This window comes from Microtus oregoni, unplaced genomic scaffold (assembly GCF_018167655.1).
Source record: "Microtus oregoni isolate MIOR12 unplaced genomic scaffold, Mior012 000008F_ref0000371, whole genome shotgun sequence".
NCBI classification, from domain to species: domain Eukaryota; kingdom Metazoa; phylum Chordata; class Mammalia; order Rodentia; family Cricetidae; genus Microtus; species Microtus oregoni.
Genome location: NW_024543067.1, coordinates 42685360 through 42709809, shown reverse-complemented (window position 1 = coordinate 42709809; position 24450 = coordinate 42685360).

Below are 24450 nucleotides of genomic sequence, written 5' to 3'. Positions count from 1 at the left end.
CATGAGACCTCACAGAGATCAGGAAACCTGTAGGGGTCTTACCTAGGTACTCTGCATGTTTTATGTATGAGTGTAACTTGGTGTTCTTTTGGGATTCCTAACAGTGGGATCAGGGTCTGTCTCTGATCATTTTGATACTTGTGGGACCCTTTTTTCCTATTGGATTGCCTTGTTCAGCGTTGATATGAGGGTATGGTCTTATAGTAGAATGTTATGTTGTGTTTAATTGATGTCCCTGGGAGGCCTGCTTTTTTTCTGAGGGGAGGTAGAGAGGTGTGGATCTGGGGAGGAGGGAAGGTAGGAGGGAGAGACTTGTAGGAGGGGAAGGAGAAACTAGGGTTACAATGAAATATTACCCACAGGACAGTCTGTTGGGGCATATTAAGTTTCTCTCTTTCCACATGGTTCTAGCTTCTGTCAAAGTAACACAGACAGCAAAGCATCTAACTAAATGATGGACAAACACTTGCATGGTGAAGAAATAAAAGGCAGAGGAGCAACCTGACACTTTGGAACATATCTATGCATAGCTAAAGTGTCAAACACCATCTTGCCAGACAGATTCATGACCGACAAGTGTATGTGTGTTGTATTTGTAAAAAAAAAAAAAAAAAAAAAAAAAAAGTAAGACCAGGTAGAATAAAGAACTTCTGATAGAGACTTCCTCTTGTCCCCCAGGACACAGTGTGTCTAGTGTTAGCTGGAATAAGCTCATTGAAATTCAAAGTCAGTAAACTGAACAGCCATTCTAGGGCAAGAGCTGGCTTGTCTTTTAGGCTTTATTATAGGAAGTTATGTTTCCTACTCCTTGTCATATAATTAGCTGATCAAAGCAATTTCGAGAGGTGTCTTCCTACAGAGCAGGTTATGCTGTGCCGTGTTTCAGCTGCCTCTTTTGCTCTTTATCTCCTCTCCCTCTCTTCATTTGTGCTGGGTATCGATTTTTTTCTTTCTACTTTGAAACAGGGTCGCATTAAGTTGCTCAGACTGACCTTAAACCTGAGATTCGCCTGCCTCAGCATCTCCAGTAGGTATGATTGTAGGCCTGTGAAGTAAGATATTGTGAAATTTCTTGGCTCTATTATTTTTAAATTTTCATGTTTTATTTTTAACCATACTTTATTTTATGTATATCAAGACAATATGTACCTTAAATAACACTGTGGTAGAATAACTTGATATAATTTGAATAGAAAAAAAGGGAAAATGTTCAGGTTACAACAACTTTCCCTCCAGGAAAAAAAATGAAAAAATACTTTCTCTAAATGGATCAGTATGACAAATATATTCAGTCAGTGGTTATATCTAGTTCTAATCAATGGAATTAAAAAGAAAGTTCATTTTTTAGAGTCAATGTCTCAAAGACGTAACTCTTGTTGGATTCTTTGTGTATGTATGTTGTAATTAGGGCATTGGGGCTGCGTCCCCAGCACCCCGGTTGCCTGGCAAGCTTATGCCCGAAATAACAACACACAAACTGTATTCATTTAATCTCTGCTTGGCCCATTTCTATCTAGCCTCTTCTAGGCTAATTCTCACATATTAATTTAGCCCATTTCTAATCATCTGTGTAGCACCCCTAGGTGCGCTTACCGGGAAGATTCTAGCCTATGTCCATCCTGGGTCGGAGCTTCATTGTGTGCGTCTGCCTGGGAGCTGGGAGCATGGTGTCTCTCTGAGGCATCTGCTCCCGAGAGGAGAGCTGTGGAGTCTGAGCTCACTTCCTCTTCCTCCCATTGTTCTGTTTACTCCTCCCACCTATCTTCTAACCAATGAGGGCCAAGCAGTTTCTTTTTATTTAACCAATGACCTTCCTCCATCATATGTATGTGTAAAGTACGTCATTATCACTTCTTGAACACACAGGAAGTAAATAAATTCATGTATTATTATTATTATTTGTACAGATATGACATGTGTGTGTGCATGCCGCAGCATATGTGTGGATCTCAGAGAACAATGTTGTGAAATCTGTTTTCTCAGTCCACATTCGTGTGAGTTCTGGTCATTGGATTCAGGTTCCCAGGCTTCTGGAGCATGCACCTTTTCCCACTGAGCCAACTTGCTGCCTCTCTGGGCAAGATTTATTAATTGAGTAGCTTTTTGGTGTCCTATACTCAAAGAATACTGTTACAAAATGCTTTTTCCTATAGCATGCTTTCTCTCATATTTGGTATCTAGACTTAAAAAGATAACACTTGAAAACAGAAGAGAGGCAGACTAAGAAGAGGAGGCAGAACGTAAGAGGGGGTTAGCAGTTGGCAATAGGAGATGAATAAGGTCAAAGTACATGATATTCAAGTATGAGAAAGTCATAAGGAAATTCACCATGTGTTCAATGAATCTATGCTAAAGGTCTCTGGGTTTATATTATCATTTTTCCTTCCTTCCATTTCTTTTGTTTTCTCTTAATAACTCTCTCTTGTATTTTATAAAATTCAGGGCTATGACTCCTTGGGCAAGTATAGAGAACAGGGAGCTGAAGGTTTCCCATCAGCTCCTGAGAATGTGACCATGCATGTTGTACATTTCTTTGGCCCTTTAGAAGTTGTTCTTTCCTCCCATCTCCTATCTCTAGTTGCCAGGATGCCTGACTGATTCTCACAGGATTATTCTGGTTTCTACCACATTTGTGACTGAATTATAATTAATTGCAGTGGGACTGAAGATATAGGTCAATATTTAAGAGTGATTATTGCTCTTCCAGAGAACACAAGTTGGGTTCCTGGCACCTATGTCAGGCAGCTCACAGGCACCTATAACTTCAGCTCCAAACTTCACTCTAAGGATTTTAGGAAACTCTGAGCATTTTAGGACCATAGGAGAGGAGCCTAGGTATTTACAATTGTACTTCCAGAGCCTTGGTACCTGTAACAGCGACTGTTGAAATGTTCTTAAATGCATTTTTTTTCCCTTTGTAGGCACAGTAAAATAGATCACCATCTGTCTTGCAAATACATATGAATGTATAGCTACACCTGGACCTTTGACTCTGAGCAAGAAACGAAGTGACTCATATGCTTATTAATCAGCTTCTCAAATCCAGAATATTATGTTATTGTTTATATTATTTTATTAATTATATTTGTTCTTTGAAATTTTCATACATGTATAAAATTACTAATTACTCTTACCTCCCACTCCTGTCAACTTTCCCCATTAAGTTTCTTTCTCATAGGTGTTATGTCCAAATCTGTTAAGTCCCCACAAAAGCCAACAAGGAGACCGAGTCCCATATGCAAAAGCAAAGAGCCTTTATTTTAATCAAGTTTGCAAACGCGGTCTCTCTGCATGTCCAATGTATTGGAATAAACTGAGATCCCCGAGCTCAATTAGAATGTGTTTTTATAGTAGTAAAGGTTGGGGTGAGGGGTTTCTGAGTTTCAGGACCCCTGATTAGCTGATATTTGTCTGGGGGTGTCCTGGTGAGTGTGTGCTGGAAGGTGATCCTATCTACAGTGGTTGGAACGTTAGGCATTTCCTTTGGTTGGTCTGTTTTTGGGTGGTACTTGGGTAATCTCAGTTTGTGGTTCTTCCTGCAACCCGATATTGCTTCAGGGTAAAATACCAAGTCTCAGGTCTCTTTTTAAATTTATTGATGGCCAAGTTCTACTCTGGCTGTGATAATGGTTGGAAGTAAAGAACTTCCTTTGGATGATCTGCCCATACTTAGCTTATCATGGCTGGCCCCCACAATAAGCATATGTTTTTGTTTTGTGACCTACTGAGTTTAACCAAGGGCATTTATGTGATCATGAATTTGGAACTATCCAACAGAGCTTGGTGAACTCACTGGTAAATACACAATTGAAGATGACTCTCCCTCTCTAAGAATCTTTCACAGCCAATAGCTCAGCGGGAAAGGGATGACCCCCTGAGTCCTCCTCATTTATGACAAATTGATGTGCAGACCCAGAACAGGTAACTCCAATGACTGTAAGTTCAAGATCTCAATAGTTGTCACACCTACAAGATGTCATTTGTTAGCCCTTCTCTCTGTCCTCCACCTCTTAAACTTTTTTTCTAGTCTCTTTTCTGCAATGTTTCCTGAACTTTAGAATGAGTAATAGAGAGATCTTGTTTAGGGCTGAACACTCTGCAGTCACTTCTTTGCAACACTTCTACCAGCTGTGATCTCTGTATTCACCTCCATCCACTATGAAGAAACTTCTTTCATTAAGACCATGAGAAGCATTTGTGTATGCATATAGACACAGATATTTGGAAGGCAGTTTGACACTATGCCAATTTAACTAAATAACAATAGTAAGTTCCTGACTGGGGCCTATGACTTTCTTAACCATATGTTTTTTGGCCAGGTTTGCAGTATCATGCATGGGTTCCCTATAAAGAAGACCTCAAATCCAATTTGAAAGTGGTTGGTTAGCACCATATTGTGCAAGTGGGTACATTTCAGCTAGGTTAGTACATAGTGTTCTTTCTCAACTGTATCAGAGCATTGACAGTTTTTCTTCTTAGCAATTTCTTTTTTTTTAATTTTTGTTATTATTATTATTTTTTAATTTATTTATTTATTAAGGATTTCTGCCTCCTCCCCGCTACCGCCTCCCATTTCCCTCCCCCTCCCCCGATCAAGTCCCCCTCCCTCATCTGCTTGAAGAGCAATCAGGGTTCCCTGACCTGTGGGAAGTCCAAGGACCGCCCACCTCTATCCAGGTCTAGTAAGGTGAGCATCCAAATTGCCTGGGCTCCCCCAAAGCCAGTACATGCAGTAGGATCAAAAACCCACTGCGATTGTTCTTGAGTTCTCAGTATTCCTCATTGTCCGCTATGTTCAGCTAGTCCGGATTTGTCCCATGCTTTTTCTGATAGAAGAGAAAGTGGGAAGTACTCTACAACACATGGGCACAGGAGACCACTTCCTACGTATAACCCCAGCAGCACAGACACTAAGGGCATCATTGAATAAATGGGACCTCCTGAAACTGAGAAGCTTCTGTAAAGCAAAGGACACAGTCACTAAGACAAAAAGGCAACCCACTTACTGGGAGAAGATCTTCACCAACCCCACAACTGACAAAGGGCTTCTTAGCAATTTCTAGTAGGACAAAAAGCTATGTAGTGTGGGAGGCATTTCCAGCTCAATTACAGTTGATTTTCTCTATTTTTTTGCAGCCAAGGTATATATTGTCTTAAGCAATAAGGACTTTTCATCTACTACATTGGTAACCAAGAGTAATTACAAGAGCTAATAGGTTTCGAGGGCCCCTGGAGCCTGCTTGACTACCAACTCAAACTCTTGTTGGAGAGACCACAGTCTAGGCACCTGGCAGCAGTGGAAATGTGAAGGCTGAGAATGCAGAGTCCTTTTATTCCTCAATACATGGAGATGCTAGTCTCTGTTTTATTATATAGTCCATTGCTAAAGTATATGGTAGGCCCTAGATTCAATTCCTAGTATTGGACAATAAAAAGAGAATGTTTCAGCTGGTAGAGAAATCTCATCAGCATTTTATTGGGGGACACTCTGCATTGCTCCATCTTCTGATTTAAATATTATCTAAGTTAACATCCCCCATTAAGCTCTTGCACAGAAAAATCAGAATACTATTTGACCAAATGCCTAGGCACACTGTGACTGAGTAAAGTGTATACAGGAAATTAATCACAAGTCTACTTCTTGTGAACTTGGTACCCAGATAGATCAATTTAATCTGTACTACTCATTACACAAAGTCAGTAACAAGAGCGCTTTTCCGTTTAACATAATATGACATACACATGTCCCAGCATATTATAATAAACAGAAAGTCATTTTTTTTACAAATACCAGCTTGATTTCTATTAACTGGCCATAAGGACATTTTTGGTGTGCTAACTACCCTCCCTCACTACTTCTTCTCTATTCCCTGGACTAGCTGTTTTTTTTTTTTCTGCTGGAGTAACCTGTACCATTGTTTCTTAAAGGTCCAGGATACCAGTGGTCCTGATTTAACTGTACGATTGTGGTTTTCAATTAACCTTAGTTATGGAGCACCATGACATTAAGAAATGCCCTCAGCAATCTCCTGAGTCCTGAACTCACTTTTCCTTACCTCCACTGTGGAGGAACAGTCACCCAGCCCTTTGCTCTGCTGCATAGCTGTGTCCTTCTGTTGATTCAAATGCAAATGGAACGGAAAATACCCTGGGAAAGTCTTGGCCTCCAAATCAGGGAGAAATCGGTTTACTGGGATACTTGACCCCCCTTTTATTCCTACAGTCTCTAATCTAGAAAAGCATAAAATTGTAGCAATAGGAAGCAGATCATGTCAGGTGACAAGCAATGGTAGAAGATGGTCCTCACCTCCTTTGCCCCTTGAGTCCTGATTTTAATATGCAACCAAACTGTATTCATGAATGTTCCTTCCTTTCTCTTGCACAGAAAGCTGAACACTACTTTTATGCATTTAAATCCTTAATTGGTATTTAGAACTGGGTCAGTGATGAAACTGACAAAACAGATTGGCAGGAGGAAAGAATACACACTTTATTTTCGCACACAAGCGGTATAAGTCAAAAGACATGGTCAAAACAAAATGCCTTCATATGTTTTCTGTAAAGGACGATGAATGTGTGAGAAGTGAGAAGTCAGCCTGGAGAGGACCAGATGTACAGGAGCTAGTTTACATCTATTAATTGCTGAGCTAATTTTCAGGCTCTGGAGATGACCATCATTTCCTCATTTGGGGATGGGAAAACTATCTTTCCAAAACCAGTTTTGTGATCATGACAGGGAAAAAGATAAGAGGGGGAAAAGGAGCAGTTCATTCATATCACCATTTATGTGACTACTGCTGCTCAAGTTCATCCAGTTTCAAAGGGTGCTAATCTGCCAGGTCAGCACTTTTAGAGGCCTGTCTAACTCCTCCATGGCGCTGTCTGTTGGACAGGCACCTAGGAGATGTCCCAGGAGGAAATGAACCTCGGTCTAGAAATGAGCATGATATAGGTATTCCACCTGCCTCAAAACTTCAAGCTGGTATTTACAAGTGCCATTGGGAGAAGCAAAAACTACTCCAAGACATCCTTATCCCAATCCTGGGTACCTGTGACTATTACCCTATATGGTAAATTGGACTTTGACAAAGATACTATTCCCAAGCATAAGGAGAGCTAACGTGAGCAGGGAGTAAAAATGAAGATGAGGAGACGTGGACTGGAAGAAGATGATGGCCCAAGAAGCTGAAGTAAGCCTAATTGCTAACTGAAGACAAGGAGGAAGGGTCATGAGCCAAGGAATGCAGGGATCACATGGACTGGAAAAGGCAGGAAGCCCTTCTAAACTATGATGCTGACTTTGTGGTTTAAATGCATAGGTTTGGAGTTCTTGTTGCTATCACAATAATAAACTGGCTTGGGGATGACGAAAAATTACCATGTGCTCTATAAAACCAGAATACTGGAGACATTTAATAAAATAGTTAGCTTCACCCAAATAAAACATTTAGAGACTGAGAAATGAAATCCTTGCCTTGACATTCCAACAACTCTTCCTATTGACTGGCTTCTAGAACAATCTGTGTCTGAGTGTCTGAGTGGCAGCTCTACCTTCTCTGGTCTCCAATTCACATATGACCTGACAGACTGTTGGTGGAGCATTTTGGCAGCAACGCCTAACTCAATACTGATCCTGGGAACCAGAAAGCTGTAAGCTGCCAACACTGAGGCTCCCTAATGTTTTAATTGGTACTTATTCTAGACAGTCCATTTAAATGTCCCCAGCTTTTGCCAGATGCACACAGTCAAGCTGACCTGACAAGAATGCCTGACAATTGTAGAGCAATGTGATAATTACAGGGTCTTGCTCTCCCCTGCCTCCATTCATGTTTTCATGTCATTTAGATTTGCTACAGGAAATCTCTCGCTGTTTGTGCTAATCAGCAGTTCCTTGGCCTAGAATCTAGTAGATGATCAATAAATATGTGTTAAGTGAACAAATAGCAGAGTCAGAGATCTAGTAGAGTCAGGTTTCAGTTGCTGAAGCTCCATTAAGTCTCAAAAACTCCCTCAGAAAACTAGACTGGTAAGTTGCACAAGCTTCCAGTATACCGCAGTCCTGGATAAATGTGACTGGAAGAGACCTGTAAAAAGGAGTGAGGAAACATCCAAAACACTCATAATATCCATTACCAAAGGACCAGAAACCCTTACATGTGTCTATACTGAGCGTAACCCCTTCAGGTATCAGAATAGAAGAGGCCTCAAAGCCCATGCTCCCACGGTACTGCTGTTTTCTGCAAGAGACGTGAGAATGGAGGCAACTGCATCATCAGAGTTGTGATGAACTCAAGCGGTGTGTGAACTCAGCTTCACGTGAGCGCAGATAACTCATGTATAATTGCTGTAATTTCCAGAGAAACCATGAATGGTCTGTCCTGCATGGCTTTTAGCATATAGGAATAAACCAAACCAGTGGAGTGGCATGTGGACCTTCACCGGGAACCCAACCCAAGTGACATGCCTTGCTCTTTATTAATAATTTACCAAGCACATTCTGGTTGGCATGAGATCCCAGTTATACTTCCATCCAAGTTGTGGAATTTGCCTGGCTTTACTGTCTAGTGGAACCATGCATTGTCAGCAAATCACCAATAAATTTTACTCTTTGTAGCCCTGGAGCTGTTTGCTCTTTCTTCCTCTCATGGTTTTCAGGAAAGTCCTCATCCTGAGCTGGTTCTTCCTAAACATGAAATCCAGATCCCTCCTTAATATATGCACAGTGCTTGCTAATGCTTAGCTTTTGGGGATTCTGTTTCTTCATGTATACCATAAGGAAGATAACAATGTCTACTTTACTGGATTGCATTGAGTATTAAATCTAACCCAGTCCTTTAGAATGGAGGTGGCAGCCAGTAATATCTGTAACTCCACCCTCCCTCTTGTCTGATGCATGAATAATAAAAGCCAGGAAGGGATATTGGGGTTGAGCCTGAGGATCACAAAAGCAAAGTAGCAAAGCCACTAGGGAGCTACTATCTCTATGAAAACTTCAGACTAAAAGATAGTGAGTTCCTGCCTCATCCTGCCTTATAGTCCTCTCTAGTGCTAGGATTAAAGGCATGCATCATCACTGCCTGGCCTCTATTGCTAACTAGTGTGGCTGCTGGGACTAAAGGTGTGTGTCACCACTGCCTGACCTCTATGATTGACTAGCATGAATGTTTGGCATTCAGGTCTTCAGGCAAGCTTCATTTATTAAAATACAGATGAAATATCACTGCACGTTTTCCCACTCCAGCATCATCTCACAATAGCCCCATTCCCTTCTAGACAGCCGTGGGTGAGCAGTCAGTGCTGGGGGGATGCTGGTTGTCATAGAGCCTGCTCTTCAGGGCTTGTTTGCCACTGGGTAAGTGAATTTCCTGAGGGCCAATGTCCTGCAGATACTAGGTGCACCGGGCATGTGACTTTCCATCCCAGGCAGACTCTGTCTCTTGTAGTGCATATATCCTCATCTGCCTGGGGAACTAGCTCCTCACTTGAGCACAGCATTGGCAGTGATGAGTTTGAGAGGGACACGTATGTCTCTGTGGATTCCCTATATCCCACAGACACACAGACACTGTTCCTGTTTGTCTTGCTTGCTCTGGCCCACATCCATGCCACTGAATGTCAAACCTAGGGAGAACTGAAGGCTTTGCTCTTCCAGCTGTGTTACACTCTGAGAATTAATCTCAGGAAAGGAAATGGGGGTTGTAGAGAAGAATGTATTTTTCAGTGCATTCCCACTAATTAAACAGGAAACTAAAGACTGAAAGTGGGTTGCAGTATTCAACAAGTTACCACGTGGTTTCAGCATATGAAATCCTCTGAGCTCTAAGGTAACAATGAGAGGAATCAGGGATTCAAACTCTAAACTCTTTGGCCAGCTCCTTGACCTTGAGTGAACCTGCACCATGACACACACAGCTTGCAACCATGGTCCTTGGCCAGCCCCTTGCCTTTAAGCAAGCCCGGGCCGTGACACATATGACTTCTGAGCATGGCCCTTGGACAACTCCTTGTCATTGAGCAAGCTAGTACTATGACATGCAAGGCTTCTAAGCATGGTCCTTGACCAGCTCCTTGCCCTTGAGCAAGCCTGTGCCATGGCACACATGACTAGTTCTCCAGTAGTTTCCACAGGCAGTCTCTAATGGGATGTGTTTGTTACTGCCCTTTGGCTCTTACCTCTAGCTAGAAGTAGCTGCATTGAAATTAACATGCCCTGCTAACCCCCTTTGCCACATCCCTCATTAATGATGAATTATTCAAAACTCACAATTTAAAAAATACATTTATCATGTGCTGATTTTTCTTTTAGAGTGAAAGAACACCTAAGTATAGAGATAATTAAAGATTAAATTTAAAAATTTGTACAGAAAGTTTGAGCACTGTGTAGGCAGACATTTATTTTATTTTTATTTTTTTTTAGCTTTATTCTACAGAAAAGAAAGGGACTGTCTGCTTTTGCTTATGTTTAAAGTAGGTGGTACCTAGCTGACCCAGAATTCTTCCTATTCACTCAATCTTTCTGCACCTTCTTGGAGAAGCTGATTTTCAGCAGGCCCTGAGCAAGTTCTAGTCTGAACAGATGAAGAAAACTCTGTGGAGGAGCTAACAGAACAGGCTTGTTTACAAATGACGCAAGTTACAAACATGTAAGGAGATAAGCTCTGCAGCACTAGTCAAAGATGAGAACTAGGGAGGCTAGAAAAGCCATGTATGTAAACCCCTCCTGGGAAATTCTGGATAGGATAGACTTGTAAAAGATACTGTAAGCTATAGATGTAAGAGAAAAAGAAACCAGAAGATGAGAAGAGACCCTCAGTCTTTGAAGAAAGTCTTCACTAATTTGAGCAACATTTGCCCAGCTCAACCTTGGGCAAAGGCATCCATCATTGCTTGTACTATGGTGTAGATAAGTCAAAGGGTGGTCCCCCTCTGGGGAGGTGCTGTGACGGAGGATCCAACTGATGTGGCTATGAATCCAGCAACACAAAAGTTCTGAACTAGAAACAGCTTCACCAGGAGGTCACACCTGGGCTGAATATTAGTAAAAGAACAGTTGACCATGGGCAGGGAAGACAAAATTTCTTTTTTTTTTAATTTTTTATTATTTATTTATTAAAGATTTCTGCCTCCTCCCCGCCACCTCCTCCCATTTCCCTCCCCCTCCCCCAATCAACTCCCCCTCCCTCATCAGCCCAAAGAGCAGTCAGGATTCCCTGACCTGTGGGAAGTCCAAGGACCTCCCACCTCCTTCCAGGTCTAGTTAGGTGAGCATCCAAACTGCCTAGGCTCCCACAAAGCCAGTACGTGCAGTAGGAGCAAAACCCACTGCAATTGTTCTTGAGTTCCCAGTAATCTTCATTGTCCACTATGTTCAGCAAGTCTGGTTTTATCCCATGCTTTTTCAGACCCAGGCCAGCTGGCCTTGGTGAGTTCCTGATAGAACATCCCCATTGTCTCAGTGTGTGGGTGCATCTTTCGCGGTCCTGAGTTCCTTGCTCCGTGCTCTCTCTCCTTCTGCTCCTGATTTGGACCTTGGGATTTCAGTTCAGTGCTCCAATGTGGGTCTCTGTCTCTGTCAGAAGCAAGCATAATCAATAGAATACAAGAGATAGAAGAAAGAATCTCAGATTCTGGGGACGCCATAGAGAAAATAAATGCACTGATCAAAGAAAACAGCAAAGCCAACAAAATCTCATCACAAAACATTCAGGAAATATAGGACACAATAAAAAGACCAAACCTAAGAATAATAGGGATAGAACAAAATTTCTTTTAAATCATCAGGGTACTGGAGGTATAGACTTGCAAAGAGCGGCTGTGAATTCAGATAGATTGAGGGAATCAGAAGGATATCTAACTAATGCTAGATGTATAGGCAAGGTCCAGAACGGGAGATAAATGGGCCAGACATAAAAAAGAAGCCTTTTTAAATGGTATAATCTTTGATGTATTTTAGCACGTCTCCTGATGATGATGATGACAACAATAATGACAAGGACAACAATAACGGTGATGTTACCTAAGGATTTTGTTTCCCTTTAGCTCCGAACCTTGTCTTCCAGCATCACTCCACAACACAGTGTATAGAAAGGCAGTCTGATGCAGTGGAGGTAGGTAATTAGGAGCTGTTAGCCTGTAAGGGATATTTTCACAGGGCTTCAACCCCTGCCAGTGCTTTAGGAGGCAGGTAGAGTACTAGAGCTAAAGATTTAAGCGATTGGGTAAGTCAGTTTTTAGAGATCATGAGGGGAAGAAATCGTGTGAGAAAGACAAAAGTCTGTAGGATATACTGTCTCTGGGAGGGAGCATTCTAGGACAAGCTTGGGCTAGACCAGATTTGCTTCATCCAGGTTTCTTAATGACCCCATGGAAGTTGGACAGAGAATCTAAACTAAGCAATGGGATAGTTGCTTCCTAATCTAAAGAGGTGAAGGTACAGCTTGGCAGGGTAGTGTTAGGGTCATGGTAGTGAACCTGATCAAAGTCCTTGGTTTTGCTGGCCCTCACCTATAAAACTGTATTCTGGGTTTTGATAAGTGGCTCACTCTTGTGGATGAAGCTCTTATCATGTTTTCATGTTCCCTGTGTAGGGTGGCCAGGAGCCGTAAGTTCTCTGATAAAGAGAATTCTTGGATTCTAAAAATGAGCACCCAGCAGCCCGGGGAGTTTCTTAAGTGGTTCACTCAGCCCACTTAATGGTGCTGAAACAGAATACCTAAGATTGGATAATTTATAATGCTCTAGAGGCTAGGATGTGATGCTGAATATGACGAGGGCCTCCTTGCTCAGTTATCCCATGGTGGACACTATTACAGGTGAGATAGGGCAACGAATCAAGCAGCAGAGTGGGTCTCTCCTCTTCTTATGATCAACTCATCCATCATGAGTGCTCTGCCTCTATGACTTCTCTGACTCTAATTCCTCTCCCCAAAGACCACCCTCTAAGCACCGTCATTATATGAATTTGATTTTTAAATTTCCAACAGAAGATATTTAGGGACAATCTCAAGTCATAGTAGAGCTGCCTTTGTCAACTCTATTTGTTGATATATGGTAAATCCCAACTACATGATGAGTATCTTCAAACTGCCGCTCTCCTTTGAAGCAATCAGCACGAGTCTTTCCCTGTGGTGTGAGCGACCTCATTAGCCCTGTGTTTCGAGCATCTGTCCCTTACTTGTCACACACTGATATGCAGTGCACACTTGTAGAATAAATAAACAGTCCAGCCTTCCTTCCCCAGATTGATCTTTCTGAGCCTCTAGGTCTTGGCTCATGTCATTCCTTCTTCCCTAAGTGTTTTATGCTGCCTTCTTTGTCTAAAAACCTATTTACTTCCTGACAAGCAGTCCAGATATCAGTTCCTTTTAGCCCATAGGAAATGGCCTGGGTTCTGAAGCCCTTGTGCTCTCCACAATATCTGTTGGGTAATGACTCTATATTTATCTCTGTAAATGTCAGCCTTATTGGCTTTGGTCCATCTCTTTTGAATTATTTTTGATTTCTTATTTGCAATCCAATCTATTAGTGACCTATAACAGGCTATGTCATCCTCGATTAAATAAATGTGTGCTCCACTGATTCATCCCATGTTTATCTGTTTGAAATGGGTTACACAGAACAGGCCTGATAAATGTCATCTGTCACGTGCTTAGGAGAGACAAATGAGACTGACCTGGACAAAATCATGGCTTGCAGATAAATTTGAATCTCTCCCTTTACCTCTTTTCCCTCCCCCTTGTCTTAAATCTGCTCATAATGGTCTCTGTGTCCCTGAGTGAACTACCTACCATACATCATCAGTTTCACAGCATTGCCTTAATTTTCCAGAATCAAACCTAAGCTTCCTTCTCCTTAAAACATTCTGGAGCTTTACACAGAGTATCTTGTCATTTTTTCAGGCATTTTCCTGGACAGTGGTTCACAAAAGATAAGTCAAGCAGGGTTCTGCTTTAGCGCCTATTTGTAGTGATACTTCATTTGTATTTTAATAAATAAAGCTTGCCTGAAGTTCAGCGAGTAAACAGCACCACTGATCATCCTTAAAATCAGTCAGTGGTGACACACACCTTTAATCCCAGGAGCCACACCTGTTTGCCATTGAAACCAGGCAGTAGTGGTTCACGTCTCTAATCCCAGCCCTAGAGAGGAATATGAGACAGGAGACAGCTCTCAGACACTGCCTCGTTCTGAGATTCCTGGATGCAGGATTGCCATTTCAGACTGAGGTAAAGGTAAGAGCCAGTGGATGGCTGTTTTGCTTTTTTGACATCCAGGCTGAACCCCAATATCTGTCTTTGGGTTTTTATTAATTGTGCTGCAACTCTTGGTTCAGGTAATTACGTTAATTTTCACTTTATTAGTGTGGTCTTGTAAAATTACACAGAATTCCAAGATTTTTTTTGGCTTTGTTTTCGTTGTTGTTGTTTTGGCCTGTGGAAGTAGAAGAAGAATTACCTCTTTGAGCTCTGCATGTCAGGTGATATCATGAAGTCCCCTATATGGTGCTAGCTGCATGACGTATGCTCAACCTTGTTCATCTTCTCCCACTACAGACTACTGTAGTAGAAGATCTTCTGTCCTTCTTTTATTTCTTCCCTATTGTCTGAAGCCTACTCCTTGACTCTGAACAGATTTTCTTGTTTTCTCTGCTGTGCTAGAGGTGGGAGGCCAGTGCTGTAGCTGGCTTCTTGCTTCCAGGCAACAGCTCAGAGAGAACTTAGTGTTCTTATTTGAATCTCTCACTATATGATGGAGAGACACTGTGGACAGGTTCTCTGAGTGGCACCTGTAGTTGATTGAGTGTCTTACAGAGGAAGAGTGCCTCCAAGACACAGGAAGATATGGGAATTCCAGATCTCTATGAACTACAAGGTCATACATGAGCTTAGAATGCCCCAATGAGATGGTCTTGAGAGCTCCTGGTGTTAACTTGGACATCATCTGCTGAGGATGTGCCAGGTCTTCTCTTTCCTTCCCTTTTGTGCCTCCTTTCTTCTGTCTATTTTTCTTCCAATTTTATTTTTATTCTCTCTCTGTTCCTTACTTACACCACCCCTGTGGTATCTTTTTCCCTCCTTGGTTTGGATCTTGGCTCTGCCTTTCTTCCCTTTCCTTTTCTGCTCCAACCCTTGGGCTCAATTAGGTCCAGCAAATACTTCTTTGGCATAAATGTATCTGGAGTATCTGGTGCTATATACGGCAGCCAAACAAGCAAAAGCAGCTCACTCAATGTGGGCAAGCTGACAGTTTTCTGGAAATCCCAGCTCCTTTCTCTCCTCAGTCCTTGCCAGCCTCTTCATACCCCTCAACCCTGTCCCTCTGGATGGCTCCCTTCCTACTGCCTGCTTTGTCTGACCTTCATTGCAAAGTCTTTTGAAGTGTCATTAGAATTTTATAAAGGAACGCTACCACGTGTCACAAGGCAGCCTCTCCACTGATCTATTTGCATGGATATAAATACATTCAGTGCAAGTGAAGAGCTAGCTGATGAAATAAATCATGAGAAAATTTACAGGAAAGTCTTGAATTTCATACAAATCATTTAAAATGAATACTAAATCTGTTGCCGGCATACAGCGTGGATACTTTCTCTCCTTGTGTGTACCTTTTAAAAAAGTTCTGCAAATTAAGAGACTGCAAAATCTTGTGAGTTTATTTTATTCTTTTATACTCACGGAATATTCTCCATTTCTGCTGTGTCCTTCCAGAAACTAAAGAAAAAAAAACTTAGTTTTGTTTAGCCAGCTGATTAATCTTGGAAGGCGAGGCATCAGCTCAGAATATATTAAGTTTCTTACATTATGGTTCAGTCTGATTCTGAGAAGAGTCAGGTGAGATGCTTGTTAGTGCTGGCCACAGCAGCCAGTGAGGGCTTTCCTGCCTGGAGCTTCTCTGGGACAAAATGGAGTCTCAATACCCTCCACCCATCTCAGGGGAGTCAGGAGGAATGAAATCATGAGAAAATGATGAAGCTACCTGGGCCTGATGAATGTCCAAGGCTGAGTTAAAACAGTCAAACTGGAGAAAGGTAGGGCTGGGAGAGAAGATTTTCATGGGAAACTTCAAGGACAGTATGATGGCATGGGCTGATATTCTATGTCTTTAAATACCCTCTCCATTGGCTTCCTTCTACCCAGCCACACCACATATGCGTGTTGTCTGACTAAACTCACAAAGCCCCCGATCCACATGACTCTATTTTCTTTCGCTATGACTTTGTTCTGAAACTCGTCACTCAATGATCTAGCCATCATACATTTTCATTGCAGTTCGCACTACTTCCAGGAAGCCATCCCTCTCGGTCACACCTCCCGTCTTCCTTCTACCCATGTCTCAGTTCCAGTACAATTATAAGACGCTTAGGATTTCATTTTCTGCAGACCTGCTTCATTACATGAAATTAATCTAGCCGAGATCATAGATCATCAATCTAAGCATTAAAATTAAACAAGGTAAAATAGAAAACAGTGTGTGTGTGTGTGTGTGTGTGTGTGTATGATACTGTGTTTCAGTCAACAATTAAAATTCCCAACTCAGTCAACTGTTTAATTTTTATATAGTTGTGATGGGAATCTCAGAGAGTGGAGAGGCCTTGTAAGGATCTTAGGGGCCTTGAGAGTCTTGTGTCCTGTCTTGTTCCATGCTAATTTGACATATACTTCAGTCAGCTGAAAGGGTGAAACCTTAATTGAGAAAATGCTTCCTTAAGATCCAGTTGTAGGGCATTTTCTTAATTAGTGATGGATAAGAAAGAGCCCAGCCCATTGTGGGTGATGCCTTCCCTGGGCTCCCAATGGTCTTGAGTTATATAAGAAAGCAGGCTAAACATGCCATGATTAGCAAGCCAGTAAGTAGCATTCATTCATGGCCTCAGCCTCAGCTCCTGCCTCAGGTTCCTGCACTGTTTGAGTTCCTGTTCTGACTTCCTTCAGTGATAAACAACGATTGGGACACAGAAAGTCAAATAAACCTTTTCCTCCCCAAGGTGCTTTGGTCATGGTGTCCTAACACAGCAATGATAACCCTAACGAGCACAGTCTTATGAGCCTCTACCTTCCCTCTACAGGGGGATCTTCCCAGACTTGATCTCAGGACGGTCTCATGTGGGTCATCACAGCTGCTCTGCTTACAGACAGGATGGTCGTGTACACCTTTAAGTAAGAAGCAGGAAGTCAAAAAGTTCGTGAGGTTTCTTACATTGGTTCCATAGGATTAAAATAGAGAAGAAAGATACTCATCATCTAGGTAAGTGGCCACTGTAACATCTTAAGATGTACATTATTTATGTCTCTGTAATGTTGTCTTTGTAAGTAAACCCACTGTGCTGCCAACTGCATAAATGGAGCACATGAAGATATGCATGTTACATAATTTTAATGATAAATGACTACGTTGTTGGCTATATATGTGTGTACTGTATAATACTTACTACTCTATTTGAAAGTATATCATTTCCATGTTCTAAAATCAAGTTGCTGGAGAACAGTATGTTTACACATCTAATGTTTACAAAGTTTCTTGTTTGTACTATTTTGTGATTGTTTTAATTTTGTGTTGTTTCCCTCACGGTGTCCCTAAGATCAATAGACTATTGTATATACACTGCATATATGTATGCATATATGTACATACACACTCACATACATACAAGCATAAACACATAGCATATAATCCAGGTGTATAGTAGGTTATACACGTATGTTCTATGCTCTTTGCACATGCTTATTTCCTGATGTACTTATATGTTTACATCATTGAACAATTTATGACCATATTAAAATCATAAATTTGACTTGATTAAAATTTAAATATATTTTTGGTTGTAAGCATAGCCTTTAATGGTTCATCTAGCCTTGATAGGAAGTTTTGAGCCTAGTCTTGTTGTGTCTTGTTATTCAGTTGCTAACACTGGGAGACCTGCTCTTTTCTGAAGGGAAACAGTTGGATCTGGGGGAAAGGGAAGTGGGAGTGAAACTGGGAGGACTGGAAGGAAGAGAGGCTCTGTTCAGGATATATTATATGAGAGAAGAATAAATAGAAATACAAAATATACCTACTACAGAAACTATTAAGAAACTATATAATAAATGACAACAGAAAGAGAAAAGTCACAGAACATAAATCTACTAAAGTACTTGATATTTTTAAAAAAATGATAAGTCAATAATAAAAAGACAAACGACCAGGGGAAAGTGAGCAAAAGAAGTAGTAAGAAATTCTCCAGTAGTAAGAAATTCTCCCCCATAAACAGGACTAAAGTTCTTGTGAAAGCGGCTTTGCAGTGTTATTTCTTAACTTTCTGCCTCCTATTGAATGAAGACTGAGCATGCCCCATTCAGATTTCAGAGGCTGGAACAGCAAGGATCATTCGTGGACACACAGAGCAGCCCTTGACATACAAGTCATCCCATGAGCACTTGATCTGGGGCTTCTCAGCTTCTTAACTGTCAGCAATACATTCTATTATTCATAAGTCGTGGGTGTTTTATTACACTATCACAAGATGGACCAAGACAAAATCCGTAATCTTAAATCTAACATGTTGACAGCATCAATTACTGTGAGGATGTGGAGCAGTATGAGAAACACTCATTGCTGCTGGGAAAAAATGGTGTGAAATGGTACAGACACTTTATAAGACACTTTTTAAAAAAAAAGAAAGAAAGAAAGAAAGAAAAGAAAAAAAAGACATTTAAAATACTCCTACCACACATATTCTTGATGGTTACTCAAATAGTTTAAAACTTATATTTAGACAAAGAACTTCACAAATACACAAGAGTTTTACTCATAATGACCATAAAGAATAAAGCTCTAACTTGAATGTATACCTTTCAATTTGAAAGACTCAAATTTCCTGAGTGAAAAAAAAATCACTCTGTGAATTAAACAATACATTGAGTCATGTGTAGGGACACATGCCCATAGAGCTTTTGGAACATTAAAACAGAAAAATATCATGAATTTGAACAGGCAGTCTTAAGTTGTATAAGAAAGAAAGCTGAACAAACAAGAAATTGTTTTTTTTCCCCATGGTCTCTGCTTTAGTTCCCATCTCCAGGTTTATGCACTGCTTTAGTTACAGCCTTGGTTTCCCTCAGTGATGGACTGTGTTATGGGACATGTTAACTGAAAAACCATTTACTTTCCCTAGTTGCTTTATATCTCTTGTCCTTGTCATTGCAAGAGAATCTGAACCAATATATCAACTAAAGTCAGTTCTTGTTTACTGTGGTACCAAGACACTTCCATGGAGATATGATTGTTTTCAACAAAAAGATGAGAAACTGGATAGCCACATGCAAAAGAATAAAAGCGGGCCAACCTATTGTATCATTTACAAAACTTAACTAAAAATGGATCCAAGACCTAAACATAAGCGTTCAATATATAATTTCTTAGAAAAAGTTCATAGAATTGTCTTCATGACCCTGGGCATTGTAAATGATTTCTTGGATGTGACAGAAAAGCATAATAAATAAAATAGAAATAAACTGGACTTTATCAAAATGATTTTTTTATACAATCAAAAGACACTATTAAGATTTGAAGCACAAGATGGTGACAGCCGTCGTAACCTCAACTTTGGAATCAAAGACTTTGGGTACAAAGCTGAGAGAGAGAGTGAAAGGAATTAAAAGGAAGAGGAAGAGGAAGGTCCTATCAGGGGCTGAGGCATCAAGGTACAAGGGCATAGGGCTAAGATAGTATCATCAGGGGAGGACAAGTGTGATGTGGGAAGGTGATATGTCTATCTGTTGCTTTCATTGGTTAATTAATAAAGAAACTGCTTGGCCTGATAGATCAGAACATAGGTGGGTGGAGTAGACAAAATAGAATACTGGGAAGAAGGGAAGAGAGGGCAGACACGATGGAGCCAGCTGCCAGGTCAGATATGCTGAATCTTTCCCGGTAAGACACCACCTCGCCTGACTGGATTGAAAGCTGAAAGTAGAGGATTTGGGTTTCCCTGTGCACAGCCATGTCACTGGTAAAAACTGCTCCTGGACAACAGACCTGTGTATTTGATAGCTCTTGTCATTAGTGAGACATGAAGCTGATCATCAGATAATTTCTGCGACCATTGAGAAGGCTCTGGATGCTGACTTCATCCAGGCCATTGCTCATGGGATTCAACCGGTGTACTTTGAGTACTTAAAGGTAGATTTCAAACAAGACTGTATTAACGAATGGTTTGAGTTTTGGCCCATCTTCACTCCTGCTCTCTGCGGTATCTGTCTGCTGCAGAGAAGGTTGAATTTTTATTTCAAGAGTTGAGCTTCAAGCCTCATGGTCATGCAGAACAAGACAAGAATTGAGACTCAACTGCTTACAATGTCCAGGAAACTCAGAAACTCCAAGATAGCAACATGTTAAAACACCAAGCATATGCCATCACGTGCCTTGAGTACTACGTCTTGGAAGCGTGCACAGTGAGACACAACATTGCTGGAGACTTTGCCCTGGCCTGAGATGTGTTCATCCCAACGTGCTACTCAACACGGAGAGAGCAGAGGCAAGTCAGAAGACTGAGTCAAGGCTGTTCAGAAAAGTGAAACTCAGCTCCTGTTTATGAATAGGCAGTGAAGGGTATGGAGAAGGGATTTCTTGAGCAACAGGAAGAAAAGACCAAGCCAAGGAACATGAAAAAAAGAAAGAAAAGACCAGAGGTGCAGCTGAACAGAGCAAATGAGATGGTTGAAGGTATGAGAATAGCTCCTTGCTTCTGGCACACAGTCATGGAAGACGAAACAAATCTTGCTGGGAAATATACAAATACAGGATCCCCTCCCAAGTATAAGGAGAGAGTGACTTACCTGAAGTGGATTATACCCAAGGGGGTCCCACAGGAGCAGAACATTTCCCCTTTTTATATACGGAAGGAATTCTTGATTAGCAAATTTTGTATTTCAAAGGGTTTTGAAGCAATATGGTAAGTTAATGCTGGAAGAAGAGCCTGCTGGTGATACATTAGGGAATACTGGTCTAGGCATGGAGACTGTGGAAGTGGGAGCTAATGTATATTAGAGTGCTTGCTCACAGAACACATGATCAGGGTCATTTCTGGTCCCTTTAGAACTCCTGGAAGAACACATAGCTAAATGCCATGCACGAATGAAAACAGTGCATTTTCAGCTTGCCGGGACTGGAAGTTTGGCATGGTAATTACAATAGTCTGGGAGTGGAGCAGTGAAATTGATCTTAATTAAATTACAGTGCTGAGCATAAAGTTAGTGAAGAAAAGAAATATTAGATGATCCTAAACAAATGAAAAAGTCCACTACTAGAAGCTTTGATGAGGGTAAGAATTACTACAGTCAAATTACATGAGAAAGTAGATTTCTGGTTATGGTTGGAATAAGTTATGTAACTTCATTTTAGGAGCAAAGAAGTCCTTGCTAACAGAATAGACTGTGATAAGGGAAGTGGCTGGCCACCAAGGGACGATGTGATCTGGGATGGAAAGCTAAGGACTGAGGGGCTGAATGTGCATAGAGAATCCACAGTGTAATGATCATACTTGGAGTAGAGAAGACATGGGGGGTAGGCGAATCTCCAATGTGTCTCTCTGTGCGAGGCTCAAAAAGACAACAGTAACACCAATAAAGAGAGACAAAGCAAGTATGTGCAGAGTTTGATGGTAGGACACCCAAGGTTCAGATTTTTTTTTTCTAGGATGGAGAAGGTGGCTGACCACATTGGCTTCTATTATTTATAATTCTATTATTTACAATCATACTTTTTCTTTCTTAGCACCAAGCTTGAACACAAAGATCTTTCTATTTACTAGCTGACAGTCTTGCATATTACCAGCCTGGCCCAGCTTGCCTATGTTGGTCAGAAGCACACACAGCTGACTCCTGCATGGCTAGGGAAGTAGGAAAGAAATGGCCTCCAAGGCAACGAGGAGGGTCCCTCTGCCCCTGGTTAGTTCCTCTGCCTTTGTAGAGGATTGGCTCTCACTTATCTCCTTTAGTATTTCTAAATTGGTGGTAATTTCAAGAAACACTTTCCATTCATAAAATGTAAATGTATTCAACATGTTCACTCACTAATATAATCTTCCCGTTGATGCTTACACTGTCTTCAAATTCTTGCAAGTCTAAAGGAATCTCTTGAACATTCATTTTAATTTCTTCTAAGCAACACTAATGAATTCCCCAAATAGAATAGAGCTTATGGCATTTTAATTGACTGTTTGGAAGTAAACTTCTACTTTCCAAAGGATTACGATTCTCCTGGCTGATTCTCTGAGAGGAGAAAGAAAAGGGTGTTCTTTTTTAAGGCTCCAGCTCTCTTGAAACTAAAATAAGGCTCAGAAATCTTCCCCTGGGAAGACCACTTCCAGAGACCACTTCCCATGTTTGTGCTGGGCAGGACACGATCTTTCTGGAGGGTTGGGCACTTGACACTGATCATGGTCTATTGTATTCAGGCAGCAAATAAAGAGTCACTGCGGTAGAAAGTCCCAGCCTGAGTGCCATAGCTTTGCAGAGCAATAAGCAGAATGCTCCTGAGGCAGAAATGGTGCTGGCTTTCTGGCTTTCTGAGGTCCGGCATCTAAGATGTAATGACTTCGACAAATCTAGACATCCTATTGCAGTTTTTCATTTAGGAACTCGAGTAAGCCCTTAGAGCTCTTCAGGTGTACCACTTAAGTGAAATACTGAACTAAAGTTAAAATTGCCCCATTCTCAGAGAGTCCGGTTTTATCCCATGCTTTTTCGGTCACAGTCCAGCTGGCCTTGGTGAGCTCCCAGTAGATCAGCTCCACTGTCTCAGTGGGTGGGGGCACCCCTCGTGGTCCCGACTTCTTTGCTCATGTTCTCCCTCCTTCTGCTCCTCATTGGGACCTTGGGAGCTCAGTCCAGTGCTCCAGTGTGGGTCTCTGTCTCTATCTCTATCCATCACCAGATGAAGGTTCTATGATGTGGACGGAGGGGGGAGGACCTAGGACTTACCACATGGGCAGGGAACCCGGACTGCTCTGTGGACTGGAGAGGGAGGGGGAGAGGAGTGGGGGGAGGGGGAGAAGGGTGGGAAGAGGGGGAGAAGGGTGGGAGGAGGGGGAGAAGGGTGGGAGGAGGGGGAGGGAAATGGGAGGCTGGGAGGAGGTGGAAACTTGTTTTTTGTTTATGTTTTGTTTTTTCTCCTTTTCTCAATAAAAAAAATTTAAAAAAAAATTGCCCCATTCTCAAAATGCAGATACAGAGCCAGGATTTGACCTAAGGACAGGACAGCAGTCGAAGGCTGCCTCAGCTAGTGTCTACACTAGGGAGCTGGGACTTTAGACTCGGTACTTAGTCACTCCTGTTCCCACCGTTGCTGCATTGTTCTTCTTTTTTTTTCCTTTTTTTTTTTTGTGTGTGCATTCTGTGCTTTGCTAGCTCTTATTACTAGTAAATAACTTTTTGTGACCAGTTAAGGGAAGTAGTCAGGTGTAGCTACACTTGTAATGCTAGTTCACTGTAAGCATTTGCTTTTCCCTCCTGGATCATGAGAGGTAGACATGAAGGTGAGTAGGAACTGAAAAGAAACACCGTAAAGATATGTGATAGATGGGATATACTTTTAAAAAATTTCTTTCAAGCCCCTGATGAAATTAAAGGAAAGACATACAGCTCTGTAATTGTGTCTGAGAAATGTCACTCCAGGTTCAGTTATCAGAGCAGCATAGCCTTGAGATACTTCACTTAATCCACAATACAGCCCCCATTTTGTACTCAGGTCTTAATATTTACAAAAAAAGAAAAGGGAATAAAACTCAAAGCCCGATACTGAACTTATCTTTCAATGGTGTTGTGAACAATTTGAGCTGTTAGAAAGTTAATGCATTGTTCTTCTAAGTGCACAGTCAGTGCTTTGTCAAACCGAGTGGATGGGGAAGAACACAGAAAAGGGCCCAGTGCACTCTACTCTCTGCTTGCTCCTTGTCACCATATGTTGTCCCAAGGGCTTCTGAGTAAGCCCTTTCTATGCCTCCAGACATTTTTTTTTTTTTTTTTGCTGCACCTTGCTACAAATCCAGTTTTTCCCATGTCCTTCCCAGACCTGTGGCTCTCAGGTACCAGAAAGACAAAACTCCCTCCACAAGGCCAAAGAGTATGTTTCTAGACTACAATGAGAAAGGGCGACTCACAGGAATTTTAGCTTAGTAACTACACCCACTTCCACTTGGCCAGAGACAAGAGGTGGACCCTCATCCTCTAGTGCTACACTTTGAATAAGACTTAAACATCCCCAGAGATTCATCTATTGCTGCAAGTTTAGTTTCCAGGATGACTATGCTGAGGTGGTGAAACTTAAAAGATCTAGTGCATGGTTATTAGGTCATGGGAGCAAAACCCTTGACATGAATTAATGCTTCTCTCTGGGTGTGGCTCTTGCCAGAGTGAGTTGCTGTAAAGCAAGGTCATCTTTTGTACTGCCCCCTGTTGCATGTAGATGGCT